This window comes from Corythoichthys intestinalis, chromosome 3 (genome assembly GCF_030265065.1).
Source record: "Corythoichthys intestinalis isolate RoL2023-P3 chromosome 3, ASM3026506v1, whole genome shotgun sequence".
Classification (NCBI taxonomy): domain Eukaryota; kingdom Metazoa; phylum Chordata; class Actinopteri; order Syngnathiformes; family Syngnathidae; genus Corythoichthys; species Corythoichthys intestinalis.
The window spans coordinates 56,527,023-56,545,898 of NC_080397.1; the positions used below are offsets into that span (position 1 = coordinate 56,527,023).

An 18,876-nucleotide genomic window follows, 5' to 3' on the forward strand; every position below is an offset into this window, starting at 1 on the left:
TTTTTGGTTCAAACAGTTCTCTGATAAATGTTGCGTTTTTTGAAAAAAAGAATCAAATAGGGTCATGAATCAACATCAGGAGGGTGTTACAGTGCTGGCCAAAAGTATTGACACCCCTGCAATTCTGTCAGATAATGCTCAATTTCTCCCAGAAAATGATTGCAATTACAAATGTTTTGGTACTACTACAGTTGTGGTCAAAAGTTTACATACACTTGTGAAGAACATAATGTCATGGGTCTCTTGAGTTTCCAGTTATTTCTACAACTCTGATTTTTCTCTGATAGAGTGATTGGAACAAATACTTCTTTGTCACAAAAAACATTCATGAAGTTTGGTTCTTTTATGACTTTATTATGGGTGAACAGAAAAAAGCGATCAAATCTGCTGGGTCAAAAATATACATACAGCAGCGCTAATATTTGGTAACATGTCCCTTGGCCATTTTCACTTCATTTCGGCCCTTTTGGTAGCCATCCACAAGCTTCTGGTTGAATCTTTGACCACTCCTCTTGACAGAATTGGTGCAGTTCAGTTAAATTTGATGGCTTTCTGACATGGACTTGTTTCTTCAGCATTGTCCACAAGTTCTCAGTGGGGTTTAAGTCAGGACTTTGGGAATGCCATTCGAAAACCTTAATTCTAGCCTGATTTAGCCATTCCATTACCACTTTTGATGTGTGTTTGGGGTCATTGTCCTGTTGGAACACCCAACTGCGCCCAAGACCCAATCTTCGGGCTGATGACTTTAGGTTATCTTGAAGAATTTGAAGGTAAGCCTCCTTCTTCATTATCCCATTTACTCTCTTTAAAGCACCAGTTCCATTGGCAGCAAAACAGCCCCACAGCATAATACTACCACCACCGTGCTTGACGGTAGGCATGGTGTACTTGGGGTTAAAGGCCTCACCTTTTCTCCTCCAAACATATTGCTGGGCATTGTGGCCAAACAGCTCGATTTTTGTTTCGTCTGACCACAGAACTTTCCTCCAGAAGGTCTTATCTTTGTCCATGTGATCAGCAGCAAACTTCAGTCGAGCCTTAAGGTGCCGCTTTTGGAGCAAGGGCTTCCTTCTTGCACGGCAGCCTCTCAGTCCATGGAGATGCAAAACTTGACCGTGGACACTGACACCTGTGTTCCAGCAGCTTCTAAGTCTTGGCAGATCTGCTTTTTGGTGATTCTCGGTTAAATCTTCACCCTCCTGACCAATTTTCTCTCAGCAGCAGGTGATAGCTTGCGTTTTCTTCCTGATCGTGGCAGTGACAAAACAGTGCCATGCACTTTATACTTACAAACAATTGTTTGCACTGTTGCTCTTGGGACCTGCAGCTGCTTTGAAATGGCTCCAAGTGACTTTCCTTACTTGTTCAAGTCAATGATTCGCTTTTTCAGATCCATGTATGTATATTTTTGACCCAGCAGATTTGATCACTTTTTCTGTTCACCCATAATAAAGTCATAAAAGAACCAAACTTCATGAATGCTTTATGTGACAAAGAAGTATCTGTTCCAATCACTCTATCGGAGAAAAATCTGAGTTGTAGAAATAACTGGAAACTCAAGAGAGCCATGACATTATGTTCTTCACAAGTGTATGTAAACGTTTGACCACAACTGTATCTTTATTGATGTTGCTTGCAATGAAAAAACACAAAAGAGAATGGGGGAAAAAATTAAATTGTTACCATTTTACACAAAACTCTGAAAATGGGCCAGACAAAAGTATTAGCACCCTTTGAAAAATCATGTTATGCTTCTGTAATTTGTGTAATTAACACAGTACTTCTCAAATAGTGGGGCGCAGAGTAGAGGTGCACGATAATTATCGGTCCAATAATTATTGGTCCGATAATAGGAATTATGACGTCATCCCAATAAATCCGATAACAATATATATTATCGGTCCTATTTGTGATATTTTTGTAGGGTTGGGAATCTCTGGCATGAAGCCGATTCGATATGTGTCTAGATCAGAGGTTGCGCTAGACATTTTCGTTGTCTGTCATTTTGACTGACAGGGTCATAAAAATCCGGTCATAGTCTATTTTTACCCGTCACTTAAATTTTTAAAATGATAATGATGACATATTCAATAGTATTTAGTTTTCATTCATTTTTAATTAATATTGTAACGCTTGCTTGGCGGCGAAAAATTAGACACGGAAGTCGTGGTATTTTTCTCCCTTTTTACTCTGCTTACCGCCAACAACTCCGCCCCCAAAGATAAAGAGGCAACGATATAGACCCCAATCACCAACGTCACACAATGATCTTAATTGTGGTTGTCAGCTCAAAATCTTCTAAATATATATTAAATGCATCTTACCAGATATAAAATGACTACTACATAGTCTGTGGTGATCGTTTGGTGCCCAGATTTCTTGTCGAATTACAGCAGTCCATCTCGCTCTCATCTTCGGGTCTCTCAGAATACGGTAGAACTTCAAGTCTCTCCGTCTATCTACTCTGTTACAGCAAACAACCGCCACACACGCCTTCACCATTTTGATTATTAATATTAACGAGCAGAAAAACACGCCGTAATAGGAGGCATGTACGTAGCGGTAATGTGTAAACATGACGAGCTGACACACAATATGGCGGCTCCAGTCAGGGGAGCGGAGTTGTGACGTCATGTGACGCTGGCACACCGGGTGCACCAATAAGAACCTCGCGTTGATGTGTCAATCACGGTGCCGCCGCCAGACCCCGGTGACGCTACAATATTCTGACAGAAGAGCCAACGACGTCATGCATTAAGAGAGACAATAGCTAATTAATATGCTAACTCGCCACCCTGTGGTCTGGGGTGTGAATTGCAACCTGTCAAAATGACGGACGGACTTCAGTTTTTTCCGTCACCGTTTTAAAAAAACGGTCAACGACGGAAAATATCCGGTTAACGCGACCCCCTAGACTATCTAGACTCTAGATACACAGGTTACAATTCGATTAAAAAACGATACATTTTTGAGGCAGAGCGATTCGATACGATTCGATACAGTGTAAGACCGATACGGTTCGATAGAGTGAAAACGATACGATAGTAAGTATTTGTTGTGTGTGTTTGTACAGTATTTTAAACATATTAAAAGACCACATTTCTAATATTGCAAAATTATTTATATTTATATATTTATTTATATAAATTTAACAACAAAATTTCATACCAATGTTGTGTTTTATTTTTTTATGAAAAAAAATAAGGCTTACTAGGGTTGTTCCGATCATGTTTTTTTGCTCCCGATCTGATCCCGATCGTTTTAGTTTGAGTATTCCAATCATTCCCGATAATTTTTCCCAATCATATACATTTTGGCAATGCATTAAGAAAAAAATGAATAAAACTTGGACGACTATATACATTCAACATACAGTACAAAAGTACTGTATTTGTTTATTATGACAATAAATCCTCAATAAGGCATTTACATTATTAATATTCTTTCTGTGAGAGGGATCCACGGATAGAAAGACTTGTGACTTTGTATATTGTGACTAAATATTGCCATCTAGTGTATTTGTTGAGCTTTCAGTAAATGATACTGTAGCCATGCCCAAATGCATGATGGGAAGTGGAACCATGACTGTGCGTAGTGCTACCAATTGATATATCTTCTCTGCATTGGGAAATAACATAAGGTGTTAAGAAAAAGATCAAATGCTACCTTGCTTCCCCACATTGCTTTCCATGATATTTCTAATCATAGGGAGAGGGATTGTAAGGCTTTACCCAATTAAAAAAAGGCTCCAAAGGCTGCCAAAATTCACTCTACTCATTTTATGCTGCCTTTTATCGCTTTATATACGTAAAACGGCGCCATTACAGATTGCGTGCGACAATGCGCGAGTGGGTTGTGCAGCGCATGCATTAATTGCATTAAATATTTTAACGTGATACTTTTTTTTTTTTTAATTAATTACCGCCGATATCGGGATAAATTTGATAACCCTACCTTAAGCCTAAAGACTCTGGATGAGTGTAACATATTATGTCTGTAACGTTAAATACTTTTCGAAAACGATTTAATTAAAAAATATATATATATATTAAAAAAAAAGGCATGGCCGATATTTTTTTGCCGATTCCGATACTTTGAAAATGACGAGAGCGGACTCGATCGATCGGGACATCCCTAATACAGTGTATCACAAAAGTGAGTACACCCCTCACATTTCTGCGGATATTTAAGTATATCTTTTCATGGGACAACATTGACAAAATGACACTTTGGCACAATGAAAAGTAGTCTGTGTGCAGCTTATATAGTAGAGTTCATTTATTTTCTCCTCAAAATAACTCAAAATATATCCATTCATATCTAAACCCCTGGCAACAAAAGTGAGTGGGAACTACATACATCCCTAAATGTCCAAATTGAGTACTGCTTGTCATTTTCCCTCCAAAATGTCATGTGACTCGTTACAGGAGTGCTGACAGCATTGCTGCAGATTTTCATTGCGTCAAAGTGTCATTTTGTCAATGTTGTCCCATGAAAAGAAACATCTGCAGAAATGCGAGGGGTGTACTCCCTTTTGTGATACACTGTATGTAATATCAACCTGAACACTTCTTCCTAGGGAAAACAAAAAACTTTACTATGACCATACAGTGATCCCTCGCTACTTCGCACTTCAAACTTTGCGCCCTCAGTCCATCACGGATTTTACTTTCAATTAAAAAAAGAATTAAATACAGATGAGCTTTCCCGATCCGATCACGTAGTCTCCCTCTCCCTCCTGATGCTTTATATTCGTCAGGCAGTGCACTGGAGTTGCTTATTAAAGTTAACGATGATTGACAGACGTTAAGATTTGATTTGCCAGGGACGCTTGGAAGCTGAAACTGCACAGCTCCGCATGCGTCAATCATCATTTAACTTGTTAAACAGTTGCTGTGGCAACTCATTGTGTATATGTGAGCAGTTTGAGCGGATTTGAGTGGACTCACTCAATGTAGCATTGGATAAAGACAAACATTTTTCTGCTTTATTTTTGTTAAAAAAATAATTCAGTGGGACAGTGACATGTTTAAAACATAATTATTACATTTGAAGTGATTAAAAAACATTTATTAAAATTAGGGCTGTCAAAATTATCGCGTTAACGGACGGTAATTAATTTTTTAAATTAATCACGTTAAAATATTTGACGCAATTAACGCACATGCCTTGCTCAGACAGATTTAAATGACTACAGTGAAATGCCCACATGTTAATTGTGTTTTATGGAGTTTTGCCGCCCTCTGCTGGCGCTTGGGTACAACTGATTTTATAGGCTTCAGCACCCATGAGTATTGTGTAAGCAATTATTGAGATCAACAATGGCGGGCTACTAATTTATTTTTTGAATGAAATTTTTACAAATTTTATTAAAACAAAAACATCAAGAGGGGTTTTAATATAAAATTTCTATAACTTGTACTAAAATTTATCTTTTAAGAACTACAAGTCTTTCTATCCATGGATCGTTTTAACAGAATGTTAATAATGTTAATGCCATCTTGTTGATTTATTGTTATAATAAACAAATACAGTCCCTATGTACCATATGTTGAATGTATATATCCATCTTGTGTCTTATAGTTCCATTCTAACAATAATTTACAGAAAAATATGGCATATTTTATAGATGGTTTGAATTGTGATTAATTGCGATTCATTACGATTAATTAATTTTTAAGCTGTAATTAACTCGATTAAAAATTTTAATCGTTTGACAGCCCTAATTAAAATATATACTGTATATGGCAGAAAACACAGACAAGACTGAAAAAGCAGTTTCTGCTCTTGCACTCCTCTTTAAAATAAACTGTTGTGTTTTCAGCCAAAAGAACTGTTGTGTTCGATAGAACAATATGCCTATATGCTGCCATCGCAGATTCATGGCGCACTAAGCTCCCGAACTATTTTTAATTTGTCCGTTTTACCCTGGAAACCCCCGTTCACAGACGTCGCGCAACCGCTTTTTCAACCCAGCCATAAAAAGAAGGTAAGTAATAATGTTTATTTTTTGAAATGTCTGACATTTTTAGCTTGGAATCATTAATTGATGTCTAATATTTTGTTGAAAAAAAAAAAAAAAACGACTTTAAAAAATTATTCACTCGCATATTCTAAACTTTTAAACAAATGACGTCGCACTGAAAAAAATGGTGTCTGTAAATAAGTCATGGATATCTACCACATAACTATCGCCTAATTGATTTTTTTTTTTTTTGTGACTGTCACATTTCCCCCCAATATTTTAGACAAGGGGTGTCCAAACTTTTTGCAAAGGGGGCCAGATTTGGTGTGGTAAAAATGTGGGGGGCCGACCTTGGCTGACGTTCTTTACGTAGAACAATATATTTAAGCAAATTTTAGCAAGCCATTCCGTGTGTCATATTTGCTTTATAATTTCTTTTAATTAATAATTTCAACAATCTCGCAACTAGCCTTTGTGGCTTTCTCTTTCGACTCTCGGGCTCTTGTGAAATACTGCTGCTGTAAAATTAAACTAGCTTCAAGTTGCTTCAATTTCTCGCTACGTATCTTTCCTGTAATCTTGTACATATCAACGTGTCTTGTTCGGTAATATCACCTCTCATTGAATTCTTTCAAAACAGCGACTGTCTCTTTGCAAATGAGGCAGACACAGTTGTTGCTTATTTTAGTGAAGAAATAGTTTAATTTCCACCTATTTTTGAAGCATCGGCCGTCACGGTCAACTTTCTTTTTTTGTTGATTGTCGCCATATTAGAAAATTGGGAGTAAAGAGTCACAGGGGGTAATGTTGCTTAGAGTGCTGCTGCCTTTTAGTGGGTAAATGAGGAGCAGCATTTAGTGTGTAAGCTACTTCATATGCTGGTAGCAGTACTGCTGACCAATTTATTCAGTCTGTGTGCGGGTCAGACGTTATTGATTTTATGACAGAGGCTGGGGGCCGGATGAAATTTGACCAAGGGCCGCATTTGGCCGGGCCGGACTTTGGACATGTCTGTTTTAGACGATAAATAATCGATCCAAACAAAGAAAAAAATGAAAAAAAAAATTATATAAGGGTAAATACTGTATATGAAAAAGAAAATCTCGACCACTTCTTGATGTCTGCGATTTCTGCATCGCGACCCTTGTTATATTACCATGTTTCACCCATAAAATCCGCCATAAATCCGGCTGTGGCCACTCACAGCTGTGTCTTGACACTCGGTGATACATGCTACATGGAATTTTGGGATGGAAAAGAAGTAAATACTCGATAACATCTCGTTAAAATCATGGCGTCCTTAATTGTGCTCTTTTGTGCTCTCACCTCTAGTTAGGGTTTTGCTGTTTAATTTTTTTTTTTTTTTTTTTAAATGCCCTCATGTTCAAAAAATTTTTCCCCCAGAAAATTGAGATTTTAAGCTTTCCAATGATATATCACACATGCAAATTGAACAATTTTGAAATTTGGCCAAATTGGGGGCCAACTTCAAGTCACCTGAGTGTTTTTCACCATATACATATACAGTATATATGTGTATATACAGTGCCTTGCAAAAGTATTCGGCCCCCTTGAATCTTGCAACCTTTCGCCACATTTCAGGCTTCAAACATAAAGATATGAAATTACATTTTTTTGTCAAGAATCAACAACAAGTGGTACACAATCGTGAAGTGGAACAACATTTATTGGATAATTTAAACTTTTTTAACAAATAAAAAACTGAAAAGTGGGGCGTGCAATATTATTCGGCCCCTTTACTTTCAGTGCAGCAAACTCACTCCAGAAGTTCAGTGAGGATCTCTGAATGATCCAATGTTGTCCTAAATCACCGATGATGATAAATAGAATCCAACAGTGTGTAATCAAGTCTCCGTAAAAATGCACCTGCTCTGTGATAGTCTCAGGGTTCTGTTTAAAGTGCAGAGAGCTTTATGAAAACCAAGAAACACACCAGGCAGGTCCAAGATACTGTTGTGGAGAAGTTTAAAGTCGGATTTGGATACAAAAAGATTTCCCAAGCTTTAAACACCTCAAGGAGCACTGTGCAAGCCATCATATTGAAATGGAAGGAGCATCAGACCGCTGCAAATCTACCAAGCCCCGGCCGTCCTTCCAAACTTTCTTCTCAAACAATGAGAAAACTGATCAGAGATGCAGCCAAGAGGCCCATGATCACTCTGGATGAACTGCAGAGATCTACAGCTGAGGGGGGAGAGTCTGTCCATAGGACAACAATCAGTTGTACACTGCACAAATCTGGCCTTTATGGAAGAGTGGCAAGAAGAAAGCCATTTCTCAAAGATATCCATAAAAAGTCTCGTTTAAAGTTTGCCACAAGCCACCTGGGAGACACACCAAACATGTGGAAGAAGGTGCTCTGGTCAGATGGAACCAACATTGAACTTTTTGGCCACAATGCAAAACGATATGTTTGGCGTAAAAGCAACACAGCTCATCACCCTGAACACACCATCCCCACTGTCAAACATGGTGGTGGCAGCATCATGGTTTGGGCCTGCTTTTCTTCAGCAGGGACAGGGAAGATGGTTAAAATTGACGGGAAGATGGATGCAGCCAAATACAGGGACATTCTGGAAGAAAACCTGATGGTATCTGCACAAGACCTGAGACTGGGACGGAGATTTATCTTCCAACAGGACAATGATCCAAAACACAAAGCCAAATCTACAATGGAATGGTTCAAAAATAAACGTATCCAGGTGTTAGAATGGCCAAGTCAAAGTCCAGACCTGAATCCAATAGAGCAGGGGTTTTCAACCCAGTCCTCAAGGCACACTGTGGGTCCTGGTTTTTGTTCCAGCCGATCCAGCAGAGACAGTTGAACCAATGAGGCTTCTGCTAAAACAAGCCACACCTGACTGCAATCAACTGATTGCACTTGTAAAACACCAGATTGGGGAAAAAGTGTTGTCATCTTGTTTGGTAAGAATGAAATCCTGCACCCACAGTGTGCCTTAGTGGAATAGGTTGGGAACCCCTGCAATAGAGAATCTGTGGAAAGAGCTGAAGACTGCTGTTCACAAACACTCTCCATCCAACCTCACTGAGCTCGAGCTGTTTTGCAAGGAAGAATGGGCAAGAATGTCAGTGTCTCGATGTGCAAAACTGATAGAAACATACCCCAAGCGACTTGCAGCTGTAATTGGAGCAAAAGATGACGCTACAAAGTATTAACGCAAGGGGGCCGAATAATATTGCATGCCCCACTTTTCAGTTTTTTATTTGTTAAAAAAGTTTCAATAATCCAATAAATTTTGTTCCACTTCACGATTGTGTCCCACTTATTGTTGATTCTTGACAAAAAATTAAAGTTTTATATCTTTATGTTTGAAGCCTGAAATGTGGCGAAAGGTTGCATGGTTCAAGGGGGCCGAATACTTTTGCAAGGCACTGTATATATATATATATCTATATATATATATCTATATATATATATATATATATTAGGGCTGTCAAAATTATCGCGTTAACGGGCGGTAATTATTTTTTTCAATTAATCACGTTAAAATATTTCACGCAATTAACGCACATGCACCGCTCAGACAGATTTAAATGACAGTACAGAGAAATGTCTACATGTTAATTGTGTTTTACGGAGTTTTGCCGCCCTCTGCTGGCGCTTGGGTGAGACTGATTTTATAGGCTTCAGCACCCATGAGCATTGATGGGCTACTAGTTTATTTTTTGATTGAAATTTTTACAAATTTTATTAAAACAAAAACATTAAGAGTGGTTTTAATATAAAAATTCTATAACTTGTACAAACATTTATCTTTTAAGAACTACAAGTCTTTCTATCCATGGATCGCTTTAACAGAATGTTAATAATGTTAATGCCATCTTGTTAATTTATTGTTATAATAAACAAATACAGTCCCTATGTACCGTATGTTGAATGTATATATCCATCTTGTGTCTTATCTTTCCATTCCAACAATAATTTGCAGAAAAATATGGCATATTTTATAGATGGTTTGAATTGCGATTAATTACGATTAATTGATTTTTAAGCTGTAATTAACTCGATTAAAAATTTTAATCGTTTGACAGCCCTAATACACATACATACACATACATATATACAGTTTATACACATACATACACACACATATATATATATATATATATATTAGGGCTGTCAAAATTATCGCGTTAACGCGCGGTAATTAATTTTTTTACTTAATCACGTTAAAATATTTGACGCAATTAACGCACATGTCCCGCTCAGAAAGTATTCTGCCTTTTTGTAAGTTTTACAGCAAGGCTTTTTGCGCTGTCCAACAGCGAACTCTTGTGGTCGCTTTGCGACATGGTTTATTATTTTCTTCTTTTCTTCATTATGGCTGCACGACGTCTCGGGCTGATAATGTTGTGCTTATATGATCCTTGGACAAGATTTGTCTGTAAGTATGGTTGTTGTAAAGAATGTACATATTATGTTAGTAAGCGAAATGTTATATTTTTTGTATGAGACGCTTTTTGTTTATGTTTAGTGAACCTGTATAGCGTGCTAAGCTAACGTTGTTGCTAATGCAATGCTGTGTACTTTTTTATTGTTGTTTCACTACGGTCTAAAGAGGACAGTGGTTTGAGGCCATTTTATTAATAAATCAGATGAAAAAGGAAGAAGTCTGATTATTAAGGCGTCGTTCACTAGCTGTCTAGCTTTGGAAAAAGTAGACGCTTCGGAGTGAGGACAGCATAGACAGATTTAAATGACAGTAGAGTGAAATGCCCACTACAGTCCTTATGTACCGTATGTTGAATGTATATATCCATCTTGTGTCTTATCTTTCCATTCCAACAATTTATTTTACAGAATACATATATAATTTACAGAAAAATATGGCATATTTTATAGATGGTTTGAATTGCGAATAATTGCGATTAATTACGATTAATTAATTTTTAAGTTGCAATTAACTCGATATATATATATATATATATATATATACATATATTATATATATATATATATTAGGGCTGTCAAACGATTAAAATTTTTAATTGAGGTAATTACAACTTAAAAATTAATTAATCGTAATTAATCGCAATTATTCGCAATTCAAACCATCTATAAAATATGCCATATTTTTCTGTAAATTATATATATATTCTGTAAAATAAATTGTTGGAATGGAAAGATAAGACGCAAGATGGATATATACAGTGGGGAGAACAAGTATTTGATACACTGCCAATGTTGGCAGTGTATCATATACTTGTTCTCCCCACTGTACATTCACCATACGGTACATGAGGACTGTAGTGGGCATTTCATTCTACTGTCATTTAAATCTGTCTATGCTGTCCTCACTCCGAAGCGTCTACTTTTTCCAAAGCTAGACAGCTAGTGAACGACGCCTTAATAATCAGACTTCTTCCTTTTTCATCTGATTTATCAATAAAATAGCCTCAAACCATTGTCCTCTTTAGACCGTCATAAAACTACAAAAATAAAAGTACACAAGCATTGCATTAGCAACAACGTTAGCTTAGCACGCTATACAGGTTCACTAAACATAAACAAAAAAGCGTCTCATACAAAAAATAGAACATCTCGCTTACTAACATAATATGTACATTCTTTACAACAACCATACTTACGGACAAATCTTGCCCAAGGATCATATAAGCACATTACAACGTAGGCGTCAGCCCGAGACGTCGTGCAGCCATATTGAAGTGGCAAGAAAAAAATAAACCATGTCGCAAAGCGACCACAAGAGTTCGCTGTTAGACAGCACAAAAAGCCTTGCTGTAAACTTACCAAAAGGCAGAATACTGAATATACATATACATATACAGAATATACATATATACTGTATATATACTTTTTTTTTTTTAATTATATTTTGGGGGAAAAACATGAAAAAAACATACCTTAAATGTTTCTTTTTCCAATGCTAAATGTGAATAAATACATTTAACAACAAAAAAATTATATATTTTTTCGGGGGCAGGGTGCGCTACTTCACGGTTTTTCACCTATCGCAGCGGTTTCTGGTCCCCATTAACACGAAAAATGAGGGATCACTGTAATTTTGGACTTTTTGAATAGTTAAAGTATTTTGAGTTAATTAGAGTGTTAATTCCAGTTTACGTGGAAATTCGGTCTACGTCGCCAGCGTAGGAACAGAAATCGTTCGCAACCCAAGTTTTTTTTATTTTTTTTATTATACTTTAGGGGGGCAAAAAATTGGAAAAAAAACCCCATGTCTTTTATGTATCACTTTCCAACGCTAAATCTGAATAAATACAGTGAACACACACATACACACACACAAAAAGTAATTTTGGGGGGGGGCGCTACTTCGCGGTTTTTCACTTATCGTGGCGGTTTCTGGTCCACATTAACCGCGAAACACGAGGGGTCACTGCATATTCCTCCACCATGTGTCATGGTAGCTGTCTTTACCACAGCACAACAGCTTCAGCTAAAGCTGGAGTTTCTTTGGAAGGCAAAGTAATCAAACATTTGAAAGCAAAACTTACCAACTCAGCCCAAAAAAATTTGGGATTTATGCTAAAGCAAAAGACTGATCGATGCCCACATACATTAAAGAGCTAAATCAAGAAACATGCCATGAAACATGCTCTGTCCTTCAGTGAGACAGATGTATTGATTATTTAGTCTCATGATGATGAATTGATCAATCACACAGTGTCATGATGCAATGTTTCCCAGCCTATACATCCAGATTCTGCTGAGTTGCTTAATTTAACTTTATCTGATAAAGTCTGTGACGCAATGGAAAAGTAAAAAAGAGACATTTTAAGCCGCCATGCAGCATTATTTCCTCCACGCACACTCTCAACAGCTAAAGTTCTCCAGAATTATAATGAGTTAGAATGCCAAAACACTGCTCTGTTGACTCAAACTCTCTCCCATGCTTAATTGTCTAGTTTACATCCCATTACAAAACAAATCATACAAAAAAAAAAAAAAAGTGTCAAGCTTACCAAAGAGAGCTGCGGTCATGGAGCAGGTGCAAGGAGATGTGCAGTGGAGTGCACACTAACATATTTGCACCAGTCCCCAGCAATCCAGTTCCTCTGCGGGATTCCTTCTCCCTCCACTTGGGAGTATTCCCAGTCCGTGTGTCCTGTCCCTCTTGATGCAGCAGAGTTTGTGTGTGTACGAGCCAGCGCGCGTGTGCATGTGTATGTGTGGCGTGCCCCCTCTAGCAACAGCAGCAGCAGTCTGAGCCGACCGGTCGTGGGAGTTGCTTTCTTTCGCTGGCCCAGCCCGCAAATGCAGCACAAAAGACCTTTGCCAGTTTCTTAGCTGTATGCAGTATTGATGGAGTTGCTGAGGGGATGCTAACACAGCATGAATTCTCACCGTGCACTCCACAAACACGCGCACGCTCACTCTCTGCTGCTTTTTCAGCGCAGACCCTCTCAGCCACCCCTTCAGGTGGTAAAGACTCCGTTTGCCCGTTAACTGATTCACTGCCACTGACGGCGATAGGGGTTTAATCCAATTTAACTGGGAGGCAGTGGCGTCACTAGGTTTTAAAGAACGGGGGGGTTAGATCTCTCGCATGCCAAAATACTGGATGTAACCCCAGACCATGATTTTGCCAACTCCAAACTTCACTGTTTTCTGAGTGAATCTCGGATCCATGCGGGCTCCAGTAGGTCTCCTGCAATATTTGCGGTGACTGTGGTGTAATTCAATGGAAGATTCATCTGGAAAAAAATCCACCTTTTGCCACTTTTGGGTCTTGATAAAAAATCAGTCAGGAAGCTGCAGATAGTACAGAATGCTGCAGCCAGAGTCCTCACAAATACAAGGAAGCTGGACCACATTACACCGGTTTTGAAATCGCTACACTGGCTTCCAGTGAGTCAAAGGATAGACTATAACATACTACTGCTCGTCTACAAAACACTTAATGGCCTTGGACCAAATTACATGCTTGACTTGTTAGATTCCTATGAGACATCTAGACCCTAAGGTCGTCTGGAACCGGTCTTCTGCATGTTCCAAGAACAAGAACCAAGCAGGGTGAGGCAGCATTTAGTTATTATGCTCCTCACCTCTGGAACAAGTTACCTGAACGTCTGAAGTATGCTCAAACTGTTAGCTCTTTTAAATCAGGGCTAAAAACGCTTGTTTCGCACTGCATATCCATAACTGTCTATATATTTCAATCTACTTGCTTTCTATTCCTCTTGTGCTTATCTCCATTGCTGATTTCAATTATTATTAGTAGTAATAGGTTTTATTTTCATTTATGTATTTTTTTATTGTCTTGGTTTTCACGTTGTATTGATTTAAATGTGATTTTTATGATCTTCATGTGATGTAAAGCACTTTGAATTGCCTTGTGTTGAATTGTGCTAAATAAATTTGCCTTGCCTTGCCTTTTCCAGCGTCCATCCTTTTGACCGGCTGTGGGCCTTGGCAAATGCCACACGTTTTTTTTTATTATCTGCACCCTGAGAGATCTGCAGGCTGGAAGGCAACATAAATAGTCTTAAACATCAACAAATCTTAGCTACCTCTTACATTCCTAACCATAAAAAGGGACAAATTCTGCAGCTGGATGGTGCTCCATCGCATACTGAAATCTCAACCTCAAAGTTCCTCAAGGCAAAGAAGATCAAGATCCTCCAGGACTGGCCAACCCAGTCACCGGACATGAACATCATTGAGCATGTCTGGGGTAGGATGAAAGAGGAAGCATGGAAGACGAAACCCAAGAATATTGATGAATTCTGGGAGGCATGCAAGACTGCTTTCTTTGATGTACCTGATGACTTCATCAATACATTGTATGAATCCTTGCCGAAGCCCATGAAAGTCATACAAAATATTAAATTTGGATCTCACAGCACCACTACTTAATTCGCTTATGTAACGTATTTTTGTATTTGAAGTACATTTTTTTGTTCAATTTTCACTATACTTTCTGTAGGTGACAAAACTTTTGTCTTGCCAAAATTTGACCTTTATGTCTTCATTAAATGATAAATGATTTTTTTTAATGAAACAAATATGTTTTTGTACATTCCAAATCATTTGGGAGGGTCTTAGCTTTCATATGAGCCATTTCTGAAACCAATTGAATAATTAAAAGTCAGGTTATAACCAATTGTTTCTACAAAATGGATAAGCGACAAGACTTTTGTCAGGGACTGTAAATACTGTACGTACATGTGAGGGCTGAACGATATTGGGAAAAACTGACGTTGCAACTTTTCATGGGTTTGCCATTTATTCCGATATTTATTGCGAAATTAAAACGCGAAGAATTTTGACCCGATGACTTAAATAGCTGTTTGGGAAGACTTTGACTCGCCATGACCAAATTGTATTCATATAATACTGTTTAATCCAGTTTTAGGAGGTTCATCTGTGAATGATGAAGATTTCTGTATATAAGAGCGATCCAGGAAGCCATGTCTCTGCACGTGTTGTTTTTATGAAACAAAAGTTTATGTGTTGCCCACCCAAAAAATTACAACAATAATCGCATGTCCTACGATGGGACTATTGCGCATGCACACATTGCCGATGGCGATGTTCAAACGATTTTTGTGCAGACCTAATACATACATACATTAACACACAAAGTATATACTAGTATATATATGGCGGAAAACACAGACAAGACTGAAACAGCAGTTTCTGCTCTTGCATTCCTCTTGAAACTGCTGTATTTTAAGCCAAAACAACTGTTGTGTTTGATAGAATAATATGTCTATATGCTGCCATAGCAGATTCATGGCGCATTAAACCCCCGAACTGTTTTTAATTTGTCCATTTTACCCTGGAAACCCCCGTTTACAGACGTCGCGCAACCGCTTTTGTTTCAACCCCGCCATAAAACGAAGGTAGTTAATTATATTTATTATTCAAAATGTCTGTCGTTTTAGGCTTGGAATCATTAAATGATGTCTCACATTTTGTTTGAAAAAAACAACTTTAAAAAATGATTGACTCACATATTTTAAACTTTTTTAAAAAATGATCTCACAATGAAAAAAATGGCGTCTGTAAAAAAGTCACGGGTATCTACCTCATAACTATCGCTTGATTGTATTTTTTCTGTTACTGTTGCATTTTCTCCGATATGTTGGATGATAAAAAATTAGGGCTGTCAAAATTATCGCGTTAACGGGCGTTAATTATTTTTTTAAATTAATCACGTTAAAATATTTGACGCAATTAACGCAGATGCCCCGCTCAGACAGATGTAAATGACAGTACAGTGAAACGCTCACTTGTTGTGTTTTATGGAGTTTTGCTGCCCTCTGCTGGCGCATAGGCGACTGATTTTATGGGCTTCAGCACCCATGAGCATTGCGTAAGTAATTATTGACATCAACAATGGCGGGCTACTAGTTTATTTTTTGATTGAAAATTTTACAAATTTTATTAAAACGAAAACATTAAGAGGGGTTTTAATATAAAATTTCTATAACTTGTACTAACATTTTTCTTTTAAGAACTACAAGTCTTTCTATCCATGGATCGCTTTAACAGAATGTTAATAATGTTAATGCCATCTTGTTGATTTATTGTTATAATAAACAAATACAGTCCTTATGTACCGTATGTTGAATCTATATATCCATCTTGTGTCTTATCTTTCCATTCCAACAATAATTTACAGAAAAAAATGGCATATGGTTTGAATTGCGATTAATTACGATTAATTAATTTTTCAGCTGTTATTAACTCGATTAAAAATTTTAATCGTTTGACAGCCCTATAAATAATCGATCCAAACAAAGAAAAATTGAAAAAAAAGTTTAAAAGGGTAAATATATGAAAAAGAACATCTCGACCACTCCTTTACCCTTGTTATAGTACCATGTTTCACCCATAAAATCCTAAAAATATCTATTGTGATAAACCGATAAAATTGCAATAACTGCATTAACCATCAAAGTGAAGTCTAACTGTAACTGTAGTCTTGAAACAAATTTGAGTAAGGAAGAACATTGCAATAAAATAATGCAAACTGGTTAAACTTGAGAACAGAACATTGCTTCAATTATATCTGGCTCCATCTAGTGTCGTGAATGGGTATAACGTCTAGACCGCAAATATAAGACGACCCCCACTTTTTCAGTCTTATTTCAAGGGAAAAAAAACACGTCTTATATTCGGGCCAATACGGTAATTATGACTATCCGCTGATGCTAATCATACGTGAACAAGCTCAGATCCTGTACACACCTATGCATAAAGTGAGAAACACAGCTGATGCTGCAGAAGGAAAACACCCCAAAGATAGTGGTAAAAAGAGTGGACACTTAACTCTACTAGGACTTTCACAATGCATTTCAGACTAACTAGCTAGCGGCAGCTTATTAGCAGCGTTATTTTAGAGCTGGGATGTTACATTTGATCGCCATCAACATGACTCGAATGCTCAGATTTTAATCTCTCTCCTAGTTTTTATTTGGCACCGATTGACCACGGAAAACCAGAGATATTTCCTAATATGAAACTAAAAGGATATGTTTTCTTCAGTAGATGGCAGTCATGGTCTTTGGACGAATAATGCTTCATTTCTGTAGATTTTTTTTTCTCTCGCCAAAATTCTTCTGTATTTCTTTGGCTTTATGTAGTTATGTAATCATATCGTATAGTATAGAAAAAAAATATCAATATATAAAAAATAAAATCAAACATCTTAGGCAGTTACTCACAATGTGACTCATTACTTGAGTATTCTTTTCACCAAATACTTTTTTACTTGTGCTAGAGTACATTTTTGGGATGACTACTTTTACTTTTACTTGAGTAATATTATTTGACAGTAAAACTACTCTTTCTTGAGTAAAATTTTTGGCTTCTCTACCCTCCTCTGCTCAGCAGTCATGCTGTCTAGTTCTCATTGACTGTTCTTCAGGAGGCTTGTTTTCATGCTGAATAAATTAGAGGCAGACGATGGCGCCAGAGGGCCGAATGTTTTTACATATAGTCACAATTTTGAGAAAAAGTAATTCATTAAAAGAAATGTTTTATAATTAAGATGTCTTGGAAATAATACAAATTCAATTTAAAAAACAGTTCTTCCGCTGATCAAATTGGTTAAAATAACAAATAAAACTGAGAATGCAGCAATCAAATACAAAAAAAATAAATTCTACAATGCTCAAGTAGGTCGAAATTCAGTGTTTTGTTTTGTCCTTGAGATAACTGTTGTTGTGATTTGGTCTAAACAGATAAAAGTTGATTTTACTTTGAACACATCCATAACTGAACAGTATGGACATGCAGGTGACAATGTTTTTTCAGGTTACCTATTGTGGCTCCTTGGTTTTATTATTGTTATTATTATTATTATAGTTATTGTTTGTTCCGTAGCCCCTTTGAGCTCACTTTGACCCCCTTAGAATGCTTCAAAATGCACCAAAATCGGCAGGCAGGTCAAGACAGGTGTAATCTTTGATACTGTGTAAAGACAAATTCCAAATAGACTATGTAGCGCCCCCTAGCAGTCATTATATTTATTTATTTATTTATTTATTTATTTATTTATTTATTTATTTTCCCTTCAGCCATGACAAATCCAAACATACAGCATTTATATGTGTTTACAATTAATTCAACCCGAAAAGAAAAGGGCCGACAGGAGAAGCCGAAGCTTATTGAAACCCGTCCCCATTCTTTCCTCGCTGGCGCTTTTAGCCCTACTTTGATCCCCTCAGACTGCTTCAAAACTCACCAAACTCAACAACCAGGTTAACACTGGTGAAAACTTTGATGAAATGTAAGAAAAATAAATAAATAAATAAATAAATAAATAAAATCAAAATATGCGTTAATGTGTGTAGCGCCCCCTAGGAACAAAACCACCATTTCATTTTTTTTTTTTCTTTTACGGTGAAAGAGGAGGTAACAACGCAAATGTTAA

At 37.2% G+C, this 18,876-nt stretch overlaps 1 protein-coding gene across 1 annotated transcript in view; it reads right to left on the reverse strand.

Moving 5' to 3' along the window:
* The window catches only part of LOC130913774 (apoptosis-inducing factor 3-like), a 92,830-nt gene extending 79,447 nt beyond the window's left edge, over window positions 1-13,383 (reverse strand). Inside the window, exon 1 of the mRNA XM_057832619.1 lies at window positions 12,956-13,383. The gene's annotated coding sequence lies outside the window, so the exon portion shown is untranslated. The remainder of the gene's footprint in view (window positions 1-12,955) is intronic.
* Between the last annotated feature and the right edge of the window lie 5,493 nt (window positions 13,384-18,876).